Genomic DNA, 21,887 nt, shown 5'->3' with positions numbered 1-21,887 from the left:
ATATGAACAACCTAGACTGACCAGAGAAGAAATAGAAGACCTCAACCAACCCATCACAAGCAAAGAGATCCAATCAGTCATCAAAAATCTTCCCACAAATAAATGCCCAGGGCCAGATGGCTTCACAGGGGAATTCTACCAAACTTTCCAGAAAGAACTGACACCAATCTTACTCAAACTCTTTCAAAACATTGAAGAAAATGGAACACTACCTAACTCATTCTATGAAGCTAACATCAATCTAATACCAAAACAAGGCAAAGATGCTACAAAAAAGGAAAACTACCGGCCAATCTCCCTAATGAATATAGATGCAAAAATCCTCAACAAAATACTTGCAAATCAAATCCAAAGACACATTAAAATTCATACACCATGACCAAGTGGGGTTTATTCCAGGCATGCAAGGATGGTTCAACATAAGAAAATCAATCAATGTATTACAACACATTAACAAGTCAAAAGGGAAAAATCAATTGATCATCTCAATAGATGCTGAAAAAGCATTTGACAAAATCCAACATCCCTTTTTGATAAAAACACTTCAAAAGGTAGGAATTGAAGGAAACTTCCTCAACATGATAAAGAGCATATATGAAAAACCCACAGCCAGCATAGTACTCAATGGTGAGAGACTGAAAGCCTTCCCTCTAAGATCAGGAACAAGACAAGGATGCCTGCTGTCACCACTGTTATTCAACATTGTGCTGGAAGTGCTAGCCAGGGCAATCCGGCAAGACAAAGAAATAAAAGGCATCCAAATTGGAAAAGAAGAAGTAAAACTGTCATTGTTTGCAGATGATATGATCTTATATCTAGAAAACCCTGAGAAATCGACGATACAGCTACTAGAGCTAATAAACAAATTTAGCAAAGTAGCGGGATACAAGGTTAATGCACATAAGTCAGTAATGTTTCTATATGCTAGAAATGAACAAACTGAAGAGACACTCAAGAAAAAGATACCATTTTCAATAGCAACTAAAAAAATCAAGTACCTAGGAATAAACTTAACCAAAGATGTAAAAGACCTATACAAAGAAAACTACATAACTCTACTAAAAGAAATAGAAGGGGACCTTAAAAGATGGAAAAATATTCCATGTTCATGGATAGGAAGACTAAATGTCATTAAGATGTCAATTCTACCCAAACTCATCTACAGATTCAATGCAATCCCAATCAAAATTCCAACAACCTACTTTGTAGACTTGGAAAAGCTAGTTATCAAATTTATTTGGAAAGGGAAGATGCCTCGAATTGCTAAAGACACTCTAAAAAAGAAAAACGAAGTGGGAGAACTTACACTCCCTGACTTTGAAGCTTATTATAAAGCCACAGTTGCCAAAACAGCATGGTACTGGCACAAAGATAGACATATAGATCAATGGAATCGAATTGAGAATTCAGAGATAGACCCTCAGATCTATGGCCGACTGATCTTTGATAAGGCCCCCAAAGTCACTGAACTGAGTCAGAATGGTCTTTTCAACAAATGGGGCTGGGAGAGTTGGATATCCATATCCAAAAGAATGAAAGAGGACTCCTACCTCACCCCCTACACAAAAATTAACTCAAAATGGACCAAAGATCTCAATATAAAAGAAAGTACCATAAAACTCCTAGAAGATAATGTAGGAAAACATCTTCAAGACCTTGTATTAGGCGGCCACTTCCTAGACTTTACACCCAAAGCACAAGCAACAAAAGAGAAAATAGGTAAATGGGAACTCCTCAAGCTTAGAAGTTTCTGCACCTCAAAGGAATTTCTCAAAAAGGTAAAGAGGCAGCCAACTCAATGGGAAAAAATTTTTGGAAACCATGTATCTGACAAAAGACTGATATCTTGCATATATAAAGAAATCCTACAACTCAATGACAATAGTACAGTCGGCCCAATTATAAAATGGGCAAAAGATATGAAAAGACAGTTCTCTGAAGAGGAAATACAAATGGCCAAGAAACACATGAAAAAATGTTCAGCTTCACTAGCTATTAGAGAGATGCAAATTAAGACCACAATGAGATACCATCTAACACCGGTTAGAATGGCTGCCATTAAACAAACAGGAAACTACAAATGCTGGAGGGGATGTGGAGAAATTGGAACTCTTATTCATTGTTGGTGGGACTGTATAATGGTTCAGCCACTCTGGAAGGCAGTCTGGCAGTTCCTTAGAAAACTAGATATAGAGTTACCATTCGATCTAGCGATTGCGCTTCTCGGTATATACCCGGAAGATCGGAAAGCAGTGACATGAACAGATATCTGCACGCCAATGTTCATAGCAGCATTATTCACAATTGCCAAGAGATGGAAACAACCCAAATGTCCTTCAACAGATGAGTGGATAAATAAAATGTGGTATATACACACGATGGAATACTACGCGGCAGTAAGAAGGAACGATCTCGTGAAACATATGACAACATGGATGAACCTTGAAGACATAATGCTGAGCGAAATAAGCCAGGCACAAAAAGAGAAATATTATATGCTACCACTAATGTGAACTTTGAAAAATGTAAAACAAATGGTTTATAATGTAGAATGTAGGGGAACTAGCAATAGAGAGCAATTAAGGAAGGGGGAACAATAATCCAAGAAGAACAGATAAGCTATTTAATGTTCTGGGGATGCCCAGGAATGACTATGGTCTGTTAATTTCTGATGGATATAGTAGGAGCAAGTTCACAGAAATGTTGCTATATTAGGTAACTTTCTTGGGGTAAAGTAGGAACATGTTGGAAGTTAAGCAGTTATCTTAGGTTAGTTGTCTTTTTCTTACTCCCTTGTTATGGTCTCTTTGAAATGTTCTTTTATTGTATGTTTGTTTTCTTTTTAACTTTTTTTTTCATACAGTTGATTTAAAAAAGAAGGGACAGTTAAAAAAAAAAAAAGAAAAAAGAAAAACAAGGAAAAAAAAAAGATGTAGTGCCCCCTTGAGGAGCCTGTGGAGAATGCAGGGGTATTCGCCTACCCCACCTCCATGGTTGCTAACATGACCACAGACATAGGGGACTGGTGGTTTGATGGGTTGAGCCCTCTACCACAGGTTTTACCCTTGGGAAAACGGTTGCTACAAAGGAGAGGCTAGGCCTCCCTATGGTTGTGCCTAAGAGCCTCCTCCCGAATGCCTCTTTGTTGCTCAGATGTGGCCCTGTCTCTCTAGCTAAGCCAACTTGAAAGGTGAAATCACTGCCCTCCCCCCTACGTGGGATCAGACACCCAGGGAAGTGAATCTCCCTGGCAACGTGGAATATGACTCCCAGGGAGGAATGTAGACCTGGCACCGTGGGACGGAGAACATCTTCTTGACCAAAAGGGGGATGTGAAAGGAAATGAAATAAGCTTCAGTGGCAGAGAGATTCCAAAAGGAGCCGAGAGGTCACTCTGGTGGGCACTCTTATGCACACTTTAGACAACCCTTTTTAGGTTCTAAAGAATTGGGGTAGCTGGTGGTGGGTACCTGAAACTATCAAACTACAACCCAGAACCCATGAATCTCGAAGACAGTTGTATAAAAATGTAGCTTATGAGGGGTGACAATGGGATTGGGAAAGCCATAAGGACCAAACACCACTTTGTCTAGTTTATGGATGGATGTGTAGAAAAGTAGGGGAAGGAAACAAACAGACTAAGGTACCCAGTGTTCTTTTTTACTTCAATTGCTCTTTTTCACTCTAATTATTATTCTTGTTATTTTTGTGTGTGTGCTAATGAAGGTGTCAGGGATTGATTTAGGTGATGAATGTACAACTATGTAATGGTACTGTAAACAATCGAAAGTACAATTTGTTTTGTATGACTGCGTGGTATGTGAATATATCTCAATAAAATGATGATTAAAAAAAAAAAAAAAAAAAAAAAAAAAAGGAATGTGTGTGTGATGGTTAGGTTCATGTTTCAACTTGGCCAGGTGATAGTACCCAGCTGTCTGGTCAAGCAAACACTGGCCTAACAATTGCTGTGAGGACGTTTGAGAGTGGTTAATAAACCAACAGGCTGGTTTATTAAATCATCAGTCAATTGACTGCAGCTGTGACTGATGACTCACCAAAGGGCGTGCCTTCCACAATGAGAGAATGCAATTGGCTGGATTTAATCCAATTAATCAGTTGAAGACTTATAAGCAAGACAGATAGAGGACCTTCACTTCTTCTTCAGCTGCCCAGTGAAGCATTTCCTGAGGAGTTCGTCGAAGTTGCCAGTTCATGTCCTGAGGAGTTCAATGGACATCTTCCTTGGAATTGACAGTTTGCTGACTGCTCTACAGAATTTGAACTCGTGCATACCCACAGTTGCATGAGTCACTTTTACAATTTGGTAGTCAGAGACACCTTTCATTGATTCTGTTTCCCTAGAGAACCCTAACCAATACAGTGTGCCTAGACACACCTGAAGATCAAGAAAGTGATTAAATGAGAGGAAGCAGTAGCAACAGACAAGATAGGATTTAACAAAGGATTATGAATACTGAATCTTTATATCAGTATTTTTTTTTAGATGCTAGGGTATTAGAATAGCTAAAAGGAAATAACTGAAATGCTGGAACTGTAAACCATAACATTCTTTGAATTTGCTCTATAGCTACTCATTAAATTGTACTTTGAAAGTTATCACCTTTCTGTATATATCTTATATTTCATAATAAGGAAAGAACTGAAATTGTGGAACTGTAACCCATAATATTCTTTGAAATTTGTTCTCTAACTACTTGTTAAATCATACTTTGAATGTTATCACTGTTATGTATAGATGTTAAAGTTCACAATAAAAAAATGTATTTAAAAAAAAAAAAAATAAAAAAATAAACAGAGGGATACAAGTGCCAGAAAAAAAAAAAAAAAAAAAAAAAAAAAAAAAAAAGAAATCAATAAAGCTCTAGGGAACAAAAAAAAAAAAAAAAAAAAAAAAAAAAAAAAAAAAAAAAGAAGGGACAGTTAAAAAAAAAAAAAGAAAAAAGAAAAACAAGGAAAAAAAAAAGATGTAGTGCCCCCTTGAGGAGCCTGTGGAGAATGCAGGGGTATTCGCCTACCCCACCTCCATGGTTGCTAACATGACCACAGACATAGGGGACTGGTGGTTTGATGGGTTGAGCCCTCTACCACAGGTTTTACCCTTGGGAAAACGGTTGCTACAAAGGAGAGGCTAGGCCTCCCTATGGTTGTGCCTAAGAGCCTCCTCCCGAATGCCTCTTTGTTGCTCAGATGTGGCCCTGTCTCTCTAGCTAAGCCAACTTGAAAGGTGAAATCACTGCCCTCCCCCCTACGTGGGATCAGATACCCAGGGGAGTGAATCTCCCTGGGAACGTGGAATACGACTCCCGGGGAGGAATGTAGACCTGGCATCGTGGGACGGAGAACATCTTCTTGACCAAAGGGGGATGTGAAAGGAAATGAAATAAGCTTCAGTGGCAGAGAGATTCCAAAAGGAGCCGAGAGGTCACTCTGGTGGGCACTCTTATGCACACTTTAGACAACCCTTTTTAGGTTCTAAAGAATTGGGGTAGCTGGTGGTGGATACCTGAAACTATCAAACTACAACCCAGAACCCATGAATCTCGAAGACAGTTGTATAAAAATGTAGCTTATGAGGGGTGACAATGGGATTGGGAAAGCCATAAGGACCACACTCCACTTTGTCTAGTTTATGGATGGATGAGTAGAAAAATAGGGGAAGGAAACAAACAGACAAAGGTACCCAGTGTTATTTTTACTTCAATTGCTCTTTTTCACTCTAAATATTATTCTTGTTATTTTTGCGTGTGTGCTAATGAAGGTGCCAGGGATTGATTTGGGTGATGAATGTACCACTATGTAATGGTACTGTAAACAATCGAAAGTACGATTTGTTTCGTATGACTGCGTGGTATGTGAATATATCTCAATAAAATGAAGATTAAAAAAAACAAACAAACAAACAAACAAATAGATCCTTAGCAACATAACAAATTGAAGGAAGCCAAATACTCAATCACAGGGCCTGTCCCCTGCCCTGGTAAAGATATGAGTGCTCAAGATCACATAGCCAAAGCCTACTTCTAATTGTGCCTTACAGTCTCCTCCAGAGAACCTCTTTTGTTGCTCAGAGGTGGCCTCTGTCTCTAAGCCAACTCAGCAGGTGAACTTGCTGCACCCCCACCCCCAACACACATGGGACATGACTCGCAGGGGTGTAAATCTCCCTGACAACGTGAGACATGATTCCTGGGGATTAGCCTGGACCTGGCATTGAGGGATTGAGAAAGCCTTCTTGACCAAAAGGGGTAAGAGAAATGAAACAATAAAGTTTTAGTGGTTGAGAGATTTCAAATGGAGTCGAGAGGACTTTTTGGAGGTTATTCTTATGTGTTATACAGATATCCCTTTTTAGTTTCTATGTGTTGGAATAGCTACAAGGAAACACCTGAAACTGTTGAACTGTAATCCAATAGCCGTGATTCTTGAAGACAATAATATAACTATGTAGCTTTTATCGTGGGACCATGTGATTGTGAAAACTTTGTGACTGACACTCCCTTTAGCCAGTGTATGGGCAGATGAGTAATAAAATAAAGACAAAAATATATAAATAATAAGGAGATAAGGGGTATGGGAAGTTTTGGGTGTTTGGGGTTTTTTTTAATTTTAATTTTATTTTTTTCTTTATTTTGGAGTAATAAAAATGTTCTAAAATTGATTGTAGTGATGAATGCACAACTACATGATGATACTGTGAGCCATTGACTGGATACTTTGGATGGATTATATGGTATGTGAATATATCTCAATAAAATTGCATTTAAAAAAATCACACAGCAGAAGAGACAAGGGGAGCGAGTAAGTCACTTGGCCTCCACATTCATCAAAGTAGACTCTTGACCTTATCTCCAAATAAGTTTACTCATGTAGTCTTAAAGGTACACCAACCGGAAAAAAGGAAGAAGATGTTCATTACACAACCGTAACTTGAGCTCCCTGGCGATACAACACTGCCTATAGTATAGGGTGATGGTGCATGAATATTTTTCTAAAGTTTGTGACTAGTAACAATATATTGCATTGCATCTTTTCTGTAAAGAGTTTAAATTTAAAATATGTAAGCAGAAAATATTCCACAATTTTAAAAATTCTCATTTTTAAATTCTTCTTTTGTTTTAATATACAGTAAGCCTTAAAAATGGAAGTGGCCTAGTTCTCTCTTGACATCTGAGAAGCCCTACTCTCCACCACTTGGAGTCTTGTTCTTCTCATCTGAAAAAACAAGAAGGTTGAATGAAATGACCTCTAAGGTCCTTCTGGGCCTGGCATGCCTTTAGGGCACCAAAGCCACCATGGTTTGCCATTGCCTATTTGTCAGTGCTCTATGCACCCCTGAATGCTTCTTTAGTAGAAAGGAGGAAGAAGGAAAAGAAAGTATCAAGTTCAAATCTGACCAGCCTCACTGGAACTCTCACAGTGGTACAGTGGCCAGAATAGGGACATGAAGGGAGAGAGAAGCACAGGACCCATTTGCAGGATTTTTTCCTTATTCACAAAGCCACACTGAGATATATTATAATTGTATAGACCTCCAAAAGATGCTGACCTCTGGTTTGAAATAAAATGGAGCTGCAAATATTCTGCTGGGAGTTCACCTCTCCTCTGTGTTCCTGCTCGGGCTGGGCTTCTGGGTGCCCGGGGAGCAGAGCTCGCACCCCCTGTGTAGCCTATGATCTGGAAGGACTATATTTAGATGTCCTGCCCTGCAAACTGGGCCACAGAAGGCCTGGCCATTTGCTTTTGTTTGCTCCTTGTCCCTACTAGAATCTCTGCAAGGAATAGTGATTGCAGATGTGGGCAAGGACGCTGGGCTGCTGAAGCATGGGCTGGCAGGTTATATGGCAGTGACTCAGGTGCCCACAGCGGGTCAGGCTGGTGTTGGGACTGCTGGCACTCTACTGAAAAAAAATGCCTTCTGGATCTGTGGAACTCGCAGATAGACTTCTGAGCACTAGTGGTGTGTGGCCAGGTGGATGAATGTGGAGGAAACCCTGCTCACCCCATCCTTCTGAGTTGCCCCTCGACTTCAAGCAAGGCCAGTACCCTAACCATCAGCCCTCGTCTTGGTTTCCTAGGGCTGCTGTAACAAAGTGCCACAAACCGGATGGCTTAAAACAACAGAAATGTATTGACTCACAGTTGTGGAAGCTGGAAGACTGAAATCTGTAGGGGAGAACACTTCCTTTCCTCTTCCTGGCTTCTGCTGGTTGGCTGGCACTCCTTCAGCGTCAACCTCTGTCTCGGTCATCACGTGGCCTGGGTCTCTCCGGCTGTGTCCAGTCCTCCCCTTCTTAAAGGGACATCAGCCTTATTTGTTCAGGGCCCACCTGAATCCATTGTTTGCCTCATTTAACCTAATAACATCTTCAAAGGCCCTTTTTCAGAACAAAGTACCATTCACAGGACCGGAGTTAGGACTTGAGCGTGTCTTTTAGGGGAACACATTTCAACCCCTGATACTTCTCCTCCTCCTGTCCAGGGAGCACTCACTGATCAAATGCCCTTGTACCCTAGCAAGGATATTCTGCTCTCCTTGCCTCCTGGCATTCAGCAAAGTCCCCTTCCTGGTAGGTATAATACCCCCAGGAGGGAAAAAGCTTCTCCTCCAAATTTCCCATCTTGCCTGACACCAGCTGGAGCTGCAGAATTCAGCCACCCAAGAGTATGCTATGTCTTCCAGCGGGATGTGGACTGTAAATTCAGCTTCTTTAAGGAGCAACCTTTGCCTGCCCTTGCAGCTGAAGTCTTTTGCCCTGGGGTGATTTACTTGAACTCTGGGAATGGTACCAGTCTAGCCTGCTTTACCTTCGGACTTTTATCTTGGATGAGATTCATCTCAAGAAAGAGTCATCTTGTTCTCAGGGATGGAGATGGCCCCTGCTGAAGGTCTACAGGCCAATGTGAATCCACCAGAAAGCAGCCAGAGGGATGGGCTCAGTGGAATTTTTTAATGCCACTGTGTGGGGAAAAAAAAACCCTACTATTTTAGGATTCCAGGAAGATGTACAATCATTGTCTGTGACCATATGACGGGATCCACAAAGAAGAGGGAATAGGTTATTAATAATCCCAAAGGAAGGACTAGGACCAGTGGGGGAGGTTCATGGGGGGCAAATTGCAGCCAAAGGTAGCAGAATCTGCCTCAAGAGGTGGTGAGCTCCCTGTCATGGGAGATATTCAAACAGAAATCTGTCAAAAATGTCCAACAAACTTTAAAATGTACAAAAATTTTTCAAAAAAAGTCAAAAAAAATTTTTAATGGAATGAAAAGAGTGGATTAGTGTAGGAATACAGAGAAATTTAAGCAATTATTTCTTGCTTTCTTTTCAGTGTTCCAAGTCCCAGAAACTGGCCTGTCCTCTATTTCTTCCCTGAGGTCAGAAAGCATCAGGGCTCTTGAAGGAATAAGACAACGATCTCATCAGAGAGCTCACAAGGAGTGAGGGCTAGGGGAAGACTTGAGCCCCTTCAACTCCAAGCATTTGTGATTCTGACAAGGAAAAATAATATACCCAGGAGATAAAACAAATACACCAAACTATTCCCAGATTGAATATTTAACAAAATTGGGTTTTGATTTTTTTAATAAGGCATCAGTGGCTCTTTTTAAGCAACAGAGACTACTTTATGCAAATTTCCCTTCAGGGCTTTCATTAAGATGTTAACATCTTTCTTGTCACAATATCTACCTTATTACAGTGAGTCATAGTACTTCTCTGTTCTCTTGTTGAGACATCTTTGTAAGATAAATTCTCTGAGCTGAGAGCGGCTTAATTTATTTTTTTTTTTAAGCAAAAACCACTTCTTGAGAGTTCTAACGAAAAAGGTTGGGACACAAGAGATTAAGAATAAACAATAGGACTCCATGTGTTGAGACCAACGGGTGGACTTGGAAACATTCCTGATGAAAGAAGTGTGCTTGCTTGGCACTGGTGGTTGTGAGTCGACTCCCACTGGACCAAGTGTATATCTCTGATGCTGGGAACTTGCTAGAAGCATTTTGCTTCTGCCTGTGGACACCCTGCAAGCCCTTTGAAGACAGCCTTCACTCTGCTCCCAGCCCTTCACTCCCTCTCAGGTAAGTAAGTGGCTGTGTGGTACCAAATGTTTCTCCCCTGCAGAGACTCATTCTGTAACCACCCATTTATGCACAGACTGCCCACTGGAAAAGTGGTCACAGGACAAACAGCATATATAACTCCCTTGCTATAGGGATGAGAAGTCTTTTGTGTTAAGTTCAAGGGAGGGAGAGCAAGAGTAGTTATTTAGGCCTAGATTATAAATGCTTCGAACAGGAGTACAGCTAATGCTAGACAGCCTCGGGATCCTTCTGCCATGCAGAGCTGGCAGGTCTCCTGGATCCCTGCTGCATCTGCTGAACCAGCAACAGGACTCACCCTGAAAGAAGATATACAGGGAGACACAGCTGGACTGCCCAAACCAAACCACCCTACAATGGGGCCTGTTGAAATTCCAAAGAAAGAGACACCAAATGCCAGGGTGATCAGTCCTTAAGCATTCATTAGAGAAACTTACTTACAGAGAACTGAAACTCCCTTTCTGCAGACAGCAAGATGGGCAGAAGTTCACTCCAGTGTGCCTGCCCCTATGGCAACCAATTATATAGGACTGAGGGACAACAGTGGCTGAACGCCACACGCTTGAGTGCAACTTTTGAGAAAACACCTGAGTATGTGCTCTTTCCTCAAAATGAGATGTGCTTGGGGCAGGCAGTATTCAAGGTTACAGCAGCTAAAGCTCAGTGTGATTCCAGGGAGATGTGGAAAGGGATGCCTGAGGTGGGGCAGGCAGCAGGGGCAATCCTCAGTCAGACAGGAGATGCCGTATTCATCACACAGCCATGACCTGTATGGGGGCAGCCTTCGAGGAGAAGGGACATTTCTTTAGACCAGGAGCAGCAAACTTTCTGTAAAGGGCTGGATAGTAGATATTTTTTGGTCTCTGTCTCAACTACTCAACTCTGCTACTCCTTGGAGAAAGAAATGGGGGTAGTTATGTTCCCATTAAATTTTATTTACAGACACTGGAAATTGAATATCAAATAGTTTTCACATGTCACAAAATATTCTTCTTTCAATTCTTTTTCCAGTCATTTAAAAATGTCTAAAACATTCTTACCTCCTGGATCATATAAAAATAGGCTGTGGGGAGTGGTGGAGCAAGACGGTGGCATAGGGAGGTATGGAATTTAGTTAGTCCTAGAGCAACTAGTAAATAGCCAGGAACAACTAGAAAATAGTCTGGAACAACTGACGGGGGCATGTCCATGATCAGACAACATTATACACCAGTCAGGAATGGATGGAATGGCTGAGATTGCAGCATAAAACTGTAAGTAAAGTTCCCCATATTGAGGAGCTGGTGCCCCTCCCCCATATGCATGGCAGTCTGAGTTGCAAAACTTTGCTGTGGGAGAAAGAAGCAGTCTCTACCAGAAGAAAGGGAATGTAGCTCAACCAAGCTCCAATTGCAGTTTTAATTAATGAATTTGGATTACTGCATGCATGCTATAAGCACAGAGCAAGCAGAAGAGGAACCCAGAGGTTTATCCTGGAAGAGAGGAGGTGGGGATGACAGAAAAAAACACACATAAATAAATAAAAATAGAGGCTTTGGGAGTTGGCTGAGCTATAATACTGGAAAAGGGCTGTGTCCCAAGAAAAGGGGAACACAGAACCAGGACAAACTGCAGTTCTTGCCTGGTGAACCGGAGGGCTGGGGACTGGCTCTGAAAAGGGGACTTCTTGCTTTTTTCCTTTTTTTTTTTTTTTCCCTCTCTCACTCTAAAAAGTTCATTAGATTCCAAGATGCTGATCCTTTGTGTATAAACCTGATCGATCCCTGGAACTTTGGGTATCTGTGTGACACCTGAAACTCAGAGCTAGAGCTCAGCAGATATGAATGTCAGTATTAGCACATACAGCAACTGTTAAAAAAGCTGAAAAAGAGTCTAGACTTCAGTTAAAGATATGAATGAAGCAGATATAGTTAGGACTAGAGCAAATCAGACCAAAGGGTAAAGGACAATACTGACTGTGTTTTAAAACTTCAACTTCCATGTAAGACCAAGGGAAGAGATATTTATTTGGTGCAGGATCTGTATTTCCTAAACAATTTAACTTATACAGTATGTTCAAATACCATAATTACATGGAACTTTGAATAGGAAGTGAGATTTGGTAGGTTTGTAGAGGTTAGTGTAAAATAGCAACACATCTCAAAGTAACTTGAGCAGAGAATACAAATATATATGCAGGCCCCCTCCCCCACCCCAAGGAGCTGGGAGAGAATGTAGAAGTGTTAGACTTCCTCATCTGGATTATTGCTGATGTTCACACAAACATTGAGGACTGGTGGTTTGGTATACCAAGCCCCCTATCTTGGAGCCTGCCCTTGTGGAACTCATTACTGCAAAGGAGACACTAAAACTGCTTATAATTGTGACTAAGAGTCTCCCCCTGAGTACCTCTTTGTTGCTTAGATGTGGCCCTCTCTCTCTGGCTAACCCAACTCGGCAGGTGAACTCACTGCCCTCCCCACTACATGGGACATACTTCCAGGGGTATAAATCTCCCTGGCAACACAGGATATGGCTCCAGAGGATGAATCTGGACATGACACCATGGGATTTAGAACATCTTCTTGACCAAAAGGGGGATGCAAAAGGAAACAAAATGAAGTTTGAGTAGCTGAGAGATTCCAAATGGAGTTGAGAGGTCACTCTGGTGGACATTCTTATGCACTATATAGATAACACTTTTTAGGTTTTAATGTATTGGAATAGCTGGAAGTAAATACCTGAAACTATCAAGCTGCAACCCAGTAGCCTTGACTCTTGAAGACGATTGGATAACAATGTAGATTACAAGGGGTGGCAGTGTGATTATGAAAACCTTGTGGATTTCACTCCTGTTATCCAGTGTGTGGATGGATGAGTAGAAAAATGAGGACAAAAACTAAATGAAAAATAGGGTAGGGGGAAATATTTGGGTGTTATTTTTTACTTTTATTCTTTATTCCTATTTTTACTTTTTCTGGTATAAGGAAAATGTTCAAAAAATAGATTGGAGTGACAAATGCACAACTGTATGTTGGTACTGTGAACAGTTGATTGTACACCCATGGATGATTGTATGGTATGTGAGTATATCTCAATAAAACTGAATTTTAAAGTAAAGAAAAAAGAAAAGCTCATTAGAGAAAGCCTCAGGCATTTTCAATTGTCAGTACTGACCCAGAAAAGGGTGGAGTTAAGATAGTCAGAGAGCCAAAGGAAAAACTCAAGTGTAGGAGACAATTCTGTGAAGGGCTTATCTTCCTTAAGAAAATGGGAGGAGGGGGTGGCAGGGCCCTGCTCAAGTGGCTGCCCTTCCTCAGAGAACCCAGACCCCAGGGCCTTGGGGGGGGGGGTAAAAAAAAAAAACAAACAGAAGCAGCTTGAGCTTGGCCCCATAAGAATTAAATGCACTGTACCTCTTCACGCTGGTGGGGAGCTGCGGGCTGGCAAGCACCACCTGCTGGCAGGATGGAAAAGCAAAGGGTCTAGAGGCTTCACAGGAAAGTCTGACAATCTGATGGGTCTTACCCTCAGGAAAACCTGATACTGAATACAGCCTCCTCCTGAGATCTGGGCCCATCTGGTTTGGGAAAATCTGATTGGGGTAATCAAGGAAACCAGATGTCTAGACAACAGAAAATTACAGATCACACTAGAAAGAGCAAAGAAGTGGCCCAGTCAAAGGAAGAAACTTGCACTTCAACTGAGATACAGGAATTAAAACAGCTTACTATTAATCAAACAAATCTCCTAAATCAATTTAAAAATCAAATCAATGAGTTGAGGGAAGATATGGCAAAAGAGATGAAGGATATAAAGAAGACATTGGGCAAACATAAGGAAGAACTCAAGAGTTTGAAAAACAATTGGCAGAACTTATGAGAATGAAAGGCACAGAAGAAGAGATATAAAACACAATGGAGATATACAATAGCAGATTTGAAGAGGCAGAAGAAAGTATTCATGAACTGGAGGACAGGACATCTGAAATCCTACACACAAAAGATCAGATAGGGAAAAGAATGGAAAAATATGAGCAGGGTCTCTGGGAAGTGAGTGACAATATGAAGCACACAAATATATGTGTCATCAGTGTCCCTGAAGGAGAAGGGAAGGGAAAAGGGGCAGAAACAATAATGGAGGAAATAATCACTGAAAATGTCCCATCTGTTATGAAAGACATAAAATTACAGATCCAAGAAGTGCAGCATACTCCAAACAGAATAGCTCCAAGTAGACCAACTCCAAAACACTTAATAATCAGATTATCAAATTTCAAAGACAAAGAGAGAATTCTGCAAGCAGCAAGAGAAAAGTGATCCATCACCTACAAAGGAAGCTCAAGAAGACTATATTTGGATTTCTCAGTAGAAACTATGGAGGCAAGAAGGCAATGGTATGATATATTTAAGATCCTGAAAGAGAAAAACTGCCAACCAATAATCCTATATGTGGCAAAACTATCCTTCAAAACTGAGGGAGAGTTTAAAATATTTTCAGACAGATACTGAGACAGTTTGTGGACAAGATACCTGCTGTACAAGAAATACTAAAGGGAGCACTACAGGCAGATAGGAAAAGACAAGAGAGGTTTGGAGAAGAGTGTAGAAATGAAAACTATCAGTAAGGGAAAAGAGAGAGAGGAAAAAATTAAAATAAAATAAGATATGACATATAAAATCCAAAAGACAAAGTGGTAGATAGTAGATATTATGTTGAGAGAAATTAGCCAGAAACAAAGGACAGATACTGCATGGTCTCACTAATATGGACTAACATTGATGAGCCAAATTTGAGAGTTGAGAACACAGGTTATCAGGAGGAAGATAGAGGTTAGAGATTGAGCATTTGATGCTGAAGGATTATAGAAGGTTCAACAAGATTGATTGTATAGATCCAGAAATGGAATGGATAGCATAATAGTGTGTGATGGTGATACAATATTGTAAGTATTCTGAACAAAGATGAGTATGAGTATGGTTGAAAGAGGAAGGCTAAGGGTATGTATGACCCAAGAAGGAAAGATGGAAGATAAAGACTGGGATTGTATAACTTAGTGAAATCTAGAGTAGTCAATGATGGTGATCAAATGTAAAAATATAAGAATGTTTTTAAATGAGGGAGAAGAAATTAATGTTAACAATGCAAGGTGTTGAAAATTGAATGCTATAGGGGAAGAATACAATCAATGCAAACTAGATTCTATAGTTAATGGTAATATTGTAAGATTGTTCCATTAATTGTAACAAAGGCAATATACCAAAGTTAAATGTCTTTAAGAGGAGGATATAAGGGAGTGAAATGGGATTCTCGGTGGTGGTGATGTTGTCCGATCTTTTCATTGTATTTTATTTTATTTTTCTTCTATCTTTTGTATTTTTATTCTTCATTTTTTTTCTCCTTTTGTTCTTTCTTTGGGGAAGAGATGGAAATGTCCTCATATAGATTGTAATGGTGAATGCATAATATGTGATTATACTGGGAATCATTGATTGTTTACTTAGGGCAGATTGTATGGTGTGTGAATAAAACTGTTAAAAAAATAAACAGAGAGATACAAGTGCTGGAGAAAAGGTGGAGAAAGGGATGTAACTATTCCCTGCTGTTAGAGAAGTAGAATGGCACAGCTCACCTGGAGGGCAGTGTGGTGGTTCCACTGGAAGCTAACTATGGGATTGCCATATGGCCCAGCAACCCCATAATTAGATATATACTTGGAAGAACTGAGAGCAGGGACATGAGTGGACATTACACACTGGTGTTTATGGCAGCCATATTCACGATTCGCAATGGGTAGAGGTGGCCTAAGGGTACATTGACTGATAAGTGGAATGATGAGCTGTAGTGTATGCATGCAATGGAATACCAAGTGACAGCAAGAAGAAATGAAGTTATGAGGTGTACACCTAGGTGAATGGAGCTTGAGGACAGTATGTTGAGTGAAATAAGCCAGAAAAGAAAAGATGAACATTATAACGTCTCACTAATATGAACTATAATGTGCAAACTCTGAGAATTGAATCTGAGAGCACAGGTTATCAGAGGAAGGATTATGGTAAAAGTTCCTAGATTACAAGCTGTTACAGCAGTCACACCTATTCATGAGTTGTAATGGTTATTTCTAAATTCTGATATGCTGAGCTGCTTGTGTACAACCTGGTCAGTCTGTGTGACACCTGAGACTCAGAGCCAGAGTTCAGAAGCTATGAATGTCAGCATTACCCCATACAGCAACTGTTAAAGAAGATGAAAAAGAGATCAGACTTCAATTAGAGATCTGAACAAAATGGATTTGATTAGAACTAAGGTAAGCCAGACTAAAGGGAAAAGGATGATATTGACTGTGCTTTAAAACCTCAACTTCTGTGTGAAACCAAAGGAAGAGATGTTTATTTGGTGCAAAATCTGTACTTTCTGTAGCATGCTATATAATTTAACTTGTATGGTCAGTTTATTCAAGCACCATAATTACATGGAACCTTGAATAGGGGGTGAAATCTGGTTGGTTTGTACAGTTAGCATGAAATTCCAATATATCCCAGAGTAATTGGGGCAGAGAGTAAGGACTATTTTCTGGGCCCCTTTGAGGGCCTGGGGAAAAATGTGGAAATATTAAACTTCCCTACCTGGGGATTTCCTGATATTCTCTCAAGCAGTGGGGACTACCATTGTAGTAGGCCAAGTCTTCAATCTTGGGCCTGCCCTTATGAAGTTTGTTACTGCAAAGGAGAGGCTAGTCTTACTTATAATGGTACCTAAGAGCCACTGTGAGAGACTCTTTTGTTGCTTAGATGTGGCCTCTCTCTCTAAGCCAACTTGGTGGGTAAACTCACTGTCCTCCCCCTCTACGTGGGACATGACTCCCAGGGGTGCAAATCTCCCTGACAACATGGGTCATGACTCCTAGGGATGAGTATGAACCCAGCATCATGGGATTGAGAAACCCTTCATGACCAAAAGGGAGAAGAGAAATTAAACAAAATAAAGTTTCAGTGGCTGAGAGATCTCAAATAGAGTCAAGAGGTCATTCTGTAGGTTATTCTTATGCATTATATAGATATCCCTTTTAGTTTTTAGTGTACTAGAATAACTAGAAGGAAATACCTGAATTGTTGAACTGTAATCCAGTATCCTTGATTCCTGATGACAATCATATAACAATGTAGCTTATATGGTGTGACTGTAATTGTGAAAATCTTGTGGCTTACATTCCCTTTATGCAGTGTATGGACAAATGAGTAGAAAAAAGGGGGACAAAAGTAAATGAATAATAGGGGGGAAAGGAATATGAGATGTTTTGGGTGTTCTTTTTTACTTTTATTTTTAATTGTATTCTTATTCTTATTTTTTGAAGTAATGAAAATGTTCAAAAATTGATTGTGGCAATGAATGCACAACTATGCAATAATACTATAAATGATTGTACACTTTGGATAATTGTATGGTATGTGAATATATCTCAGTAAAATTTCATTTTAAAAAAAGTAAATGGGGAAGTGTTTTAATATGCCAGCAACCGGAAGTCTACACCTTTGGGGCCCTACCCCAGACCCACTGAATCAGAATCTGCATTTCAAAGGATCCCTTGGTGATTTGTATGCACACTCAAGTTTAAAAACAGTGCATTGGATGAGGCTTCATAAATATTTGTTGAAGATGAATTTCCTACCCATTTGCCTTTTTTATGCAATGAAAAATCATCTGCTGTCAAGAGGTTTGTTTTAGTTTGCTAATGCTGCAGAATACAAAATACCAGAGATGGATAGGCTTTTATAAAACGGGGGTTTATTTCACTACACAGTTACAGTCTTAAGGCCACAAAACGTCCAAGGTAACACATCAGCAATCGGGTACCTTCACTGGAGGATGGCCAATGGCGTCCGGAAAACCTCTGTTAGCTGGGAAGGCACGTGGCTGGCGTCTGCTTCCAAAGCTCTGGTTTCAAAATGGCTTTCTCCCAGGACGTTCCTCTCTAGCAAGTTTGCTCCTCTTCAAAATGTCACTCACAGCTGCACTCCGTTCAGTCTCTTTGAGTCAGCACATTTATATGGCTCCACTGATCAAGGCCCACCCTAAATGGGTGGGGTCATGCCTCCATGGGAGTATCCCATCAAAGTCACCACCCACAGCTGGGTGGGGCACATTGCAAGCAAATCTAACCAGCACCAAAACGTCTGTCTCACAAGGCCACAAAAGATAATGGCATTTGGGGGACACAATGCATTCAAACCGGCACAAGGTTTATTACCATTTAATTCTACGTTCAACTTTCTGAAGTACAGCCAAAATGATTTCCACAGTGGCTGCACCATTTTACAATATCACCAGCAGTGTACACACGTCCCATTTTCTCTGCATCCTCGCCAACAATTATTTTCTGTTTTGTTTTTTTTAATAATAGCCATCCTAGTGGGTGTGAAATGCTATCTCATTGTGGGTTTGATTTGCATTTCCCTGATGACCAATGATATTGAACATCTTTTCACATGTTTATTGCCCATTTGTGTGTCTTCTTCAAAGAAATGTCTATTCAAATGTTTTGCTGTTTTTTTGTCTTTTGTTTGTTTTTGTTTTTGCTTTTGTTTTTGATTGCGTCATTTGTCTTTCCGTTGTTGAGTTGAAGCAGTTCTTTATATACTCTGGATATTAAACCCTTATCAGGTATACGGTTAGCAGTTATTTTCTCCCATTCTCTAGGTTGTTTTTTCACTTTCTTGATGTGTCCTTAGACAAAAGTTTAAATTTTAACAAAAATACATGTTGAAATAAAATTCATGCCAACAGTAAGACAAGGTGGGAAGGAGTAAATAGAATTAAATTGTTCTAAGGTCCTAGCACCGTCTGGGAAGAGGTTGAAGCACTACTAATTCGTATTCAACTGTAACAACTCAAAGGCTCATACAGTGTTCTCTAGGGTAACCTCTAAAAAACAACGATACAAGACTAAGAAGCTAATAGAGGGTAAATACAATAATAAAAATGTTTGATTAATTTAAAAGAAGGCAGGAAAGGAAAAATTAAATTTTTAAAATGGATCACGTTTCAGAATAAAGCAGGAAAAAACCATATGATCATCTCAGTAGATGTAGAAAGTAATTTGATAAAATTAAACATCCAGTCATAGTAAAACCTGTCAGCAAACTAGGAATAGAAGGGAATTTCCTCAATCTGATAAAATATCTACAAAAACCTGAGATCAGCTGAGTCCTGTGGGAACTGAGACTTGAACACACTGTATCACCACTCTATTCAAGAGTGTCCTGAAAATCCTAGCCAGTGCAATAGGCAAGAAAAAGAAATAAAAATACATAAGGTTTGGAGGGGGGCAAGATGGCAGACTGGTGAGCTGTATGTTTAACATCCAAAGAATCTATGGATAAACCATTAGAATTAACATGAGAATTAGAAGGTCAATCAATATACTAACAGTGACTATATTTCTATGCACCAGAGACTTGTTTTTAATATAAAGAAAACATTTATAACAGCAATTTTTAAAAATCAAATACTCAGGAGTAAAAAAATCCAAAGAAAGAGATGCACAGCCTATGTGTTAAAAATTTTAAGACTTTATTGGCAGAAAATTAAAGAAGATCTAAATAGATGGCAGGATATATACCATGCTTCTGGACTGGCAAACCCAATATTAAAACAGTAGAATGGCAAAGTATGGTACATTCACATAATGAAATAATATAGATAATGTGAATGAACAAACTATTGTTACATGAAACAATATGTATAAATCTTACAAATGTAATGTTACATAAAAGAAGCCAGGCACAAAAGAACATATACTATATAATTCCATGTATGTAAAGTTCAAAATCAGGCAAGAATAACTATAGAGTTATAAGTTAAGATAGTGGTCATACCATATATGTAGCGGGGGAGGGGCAGTGTATGTGATTATGATCAGGAGAGGCTCATTGGGGGCTTCTGGGGTATTGGTAATGTTCAATTTCTTGATCTAAGTGCTAATTACACTCTTGTATTTATTTTGTGAAATTTTATCAAGCTTTACACTTATCGTTCAATTACTGCATGGATGTTATATTTCAATAGAAAGTTTGCTTTAAAAATGAAAGGAAAAAAAAAACAACAAACAGGCAGCAGGCTGTACGTACCAACCCCCGCTTTAGAACTTAACAGCTCAATGATCAAGTCTTTTCAAATATATTTGTATTAGGCCTGGAATCTCTTTACATGCACAATAGGTGCTTCCCAAATTCTGGGCTTGGCTGGCTAATCACTCCTGGGTGGTTTCCCTCACAGCTCAGGCTTCTTTCACCATCTGATCCCAAACCCTATATCCCTGCAAGGAAACCACACATAAGTATTCAAACGTGCTTCCGTTCTGCCAGTTCAAATGTGATTCAAGTGCACGGGAGGCGACGTAAGGAGGCAAAAGCCCTTGGCGCCGACAGAGAACCTGGTTGTAAAATAATGCTTTAAGATCATCTTAGCATGTTGGTACTAAATATTCATCAGGAAGGAGAGGAGATGAGTGTGAGGGAAGTGAGTTAGAAGGGCACGACATAGAATGAAATCTTCCCCAAGTGGCCTCACTAGAAAAGGCAGTCATGGGAAACAACCATCACATGGAATTCGGTGGTTATGGGGGAGGCAGGGGTCTGGGATGCTGACGTCAAAGGAGGGAGAGAGGGACGGCTACTCCATTTAGACTTGGACCTTTACAGCTGCGGCAGGAGTCAGGCGAGCAGGGGAGCGGTGGGTCCTCTCCTCTGAGGAGGGCCCTCCTAAGCCTTTAGCTGAGGCACTGTACCCCAGGACGGGGGCCGCAGCCAGAGCCTTCTGAAGGAGCTGCCTACAGGTCACCAAAAAGTCAGCCGGGGCCTGCAGGAAGAAGAAATTCAGGGAGCGTGCAGACTGTAAGTCTCAAGAATAACCGAGGTTTCAGTAGCCAGTGACAAAGAATAATCGTGAAGCACTTAGACCTTGGAGTTCCAATCCCAGCTTTGCAATTTACTAATTCTGTGACTTTGGACAAGTTAGTCAACTGTGAGTACATCTGTTTTCTTTGGAGATAATACTGAATGCGTTGTTGAGTTTAAATGAGACAATCTTCACAAAGGATATAGCACAGGGTATGGCACAGAGCAAAGGCTTGATAAAAGTTGACTTTTATTATTGTGACAGCTATCACCACTTCTTATAGTCTCTTCTATAATTTTCATTAAATACATATAATTTCTAATTAGGTATGCTCAATGGACTTTCATTTTGTGTTTTGCTGTTGAAAATTCTACAGTTACTTCTATGTGTCTGAAAAACTCTCATTGTGAGCAATGGCTTTATAGTATTCCTTTGAACTGATGACGTTCAGGATACTTAAACTCCTCAATTTGTATTTGGTCTTCATGATTTTATACAATAATATCATAAACATTTGTACAAAAAAAGCTTCATAATTTATATGGAATGATTTCCTTGCCTCCCCCAGAAGGGGGAAACAGTGACTCAAAGTAGATATTCATGCATATTCATTTATTCACAGTGCACAGCTATTTATTCACAGTCTGCCCCCCAGAAGATTCACTTCTGACTGTGGAGAAGAGTTCCCGCACTGGGTTTTTATCATTTTAGCTTCTTTTTCTACTAGATATGAAGTGGGAGCTCGTAGTTGCTTTTTTTCCTTTTTTTAGAAAAATTCATTACAAGTGAGATGGATTATCTGCCTCATCAGCTTTACTATTGGCGTTCATTATTTGTTTACATTCTCCAACCCAAAGATCACAAGACACATGATTTCATCCCTTGTACA

The sequence above is a fragment of the Choloepus didactylus genome, chromosome 2 (genome assembly GCF_015220235.1).
Source record: "Choloepus didactylus isolate mChoDid1 chromosome 2, mChoDid1.pri, whole genome shotgun sequence".
Lineage (NCBI taxonomy): Eukaryota > Metazoa > Chordata > Mammalia > Pilosa > Megalonychidae > Choloepus > Choloepus didactylus.
Note: the sequence above shows the minus strand (reverse complement) of the source record.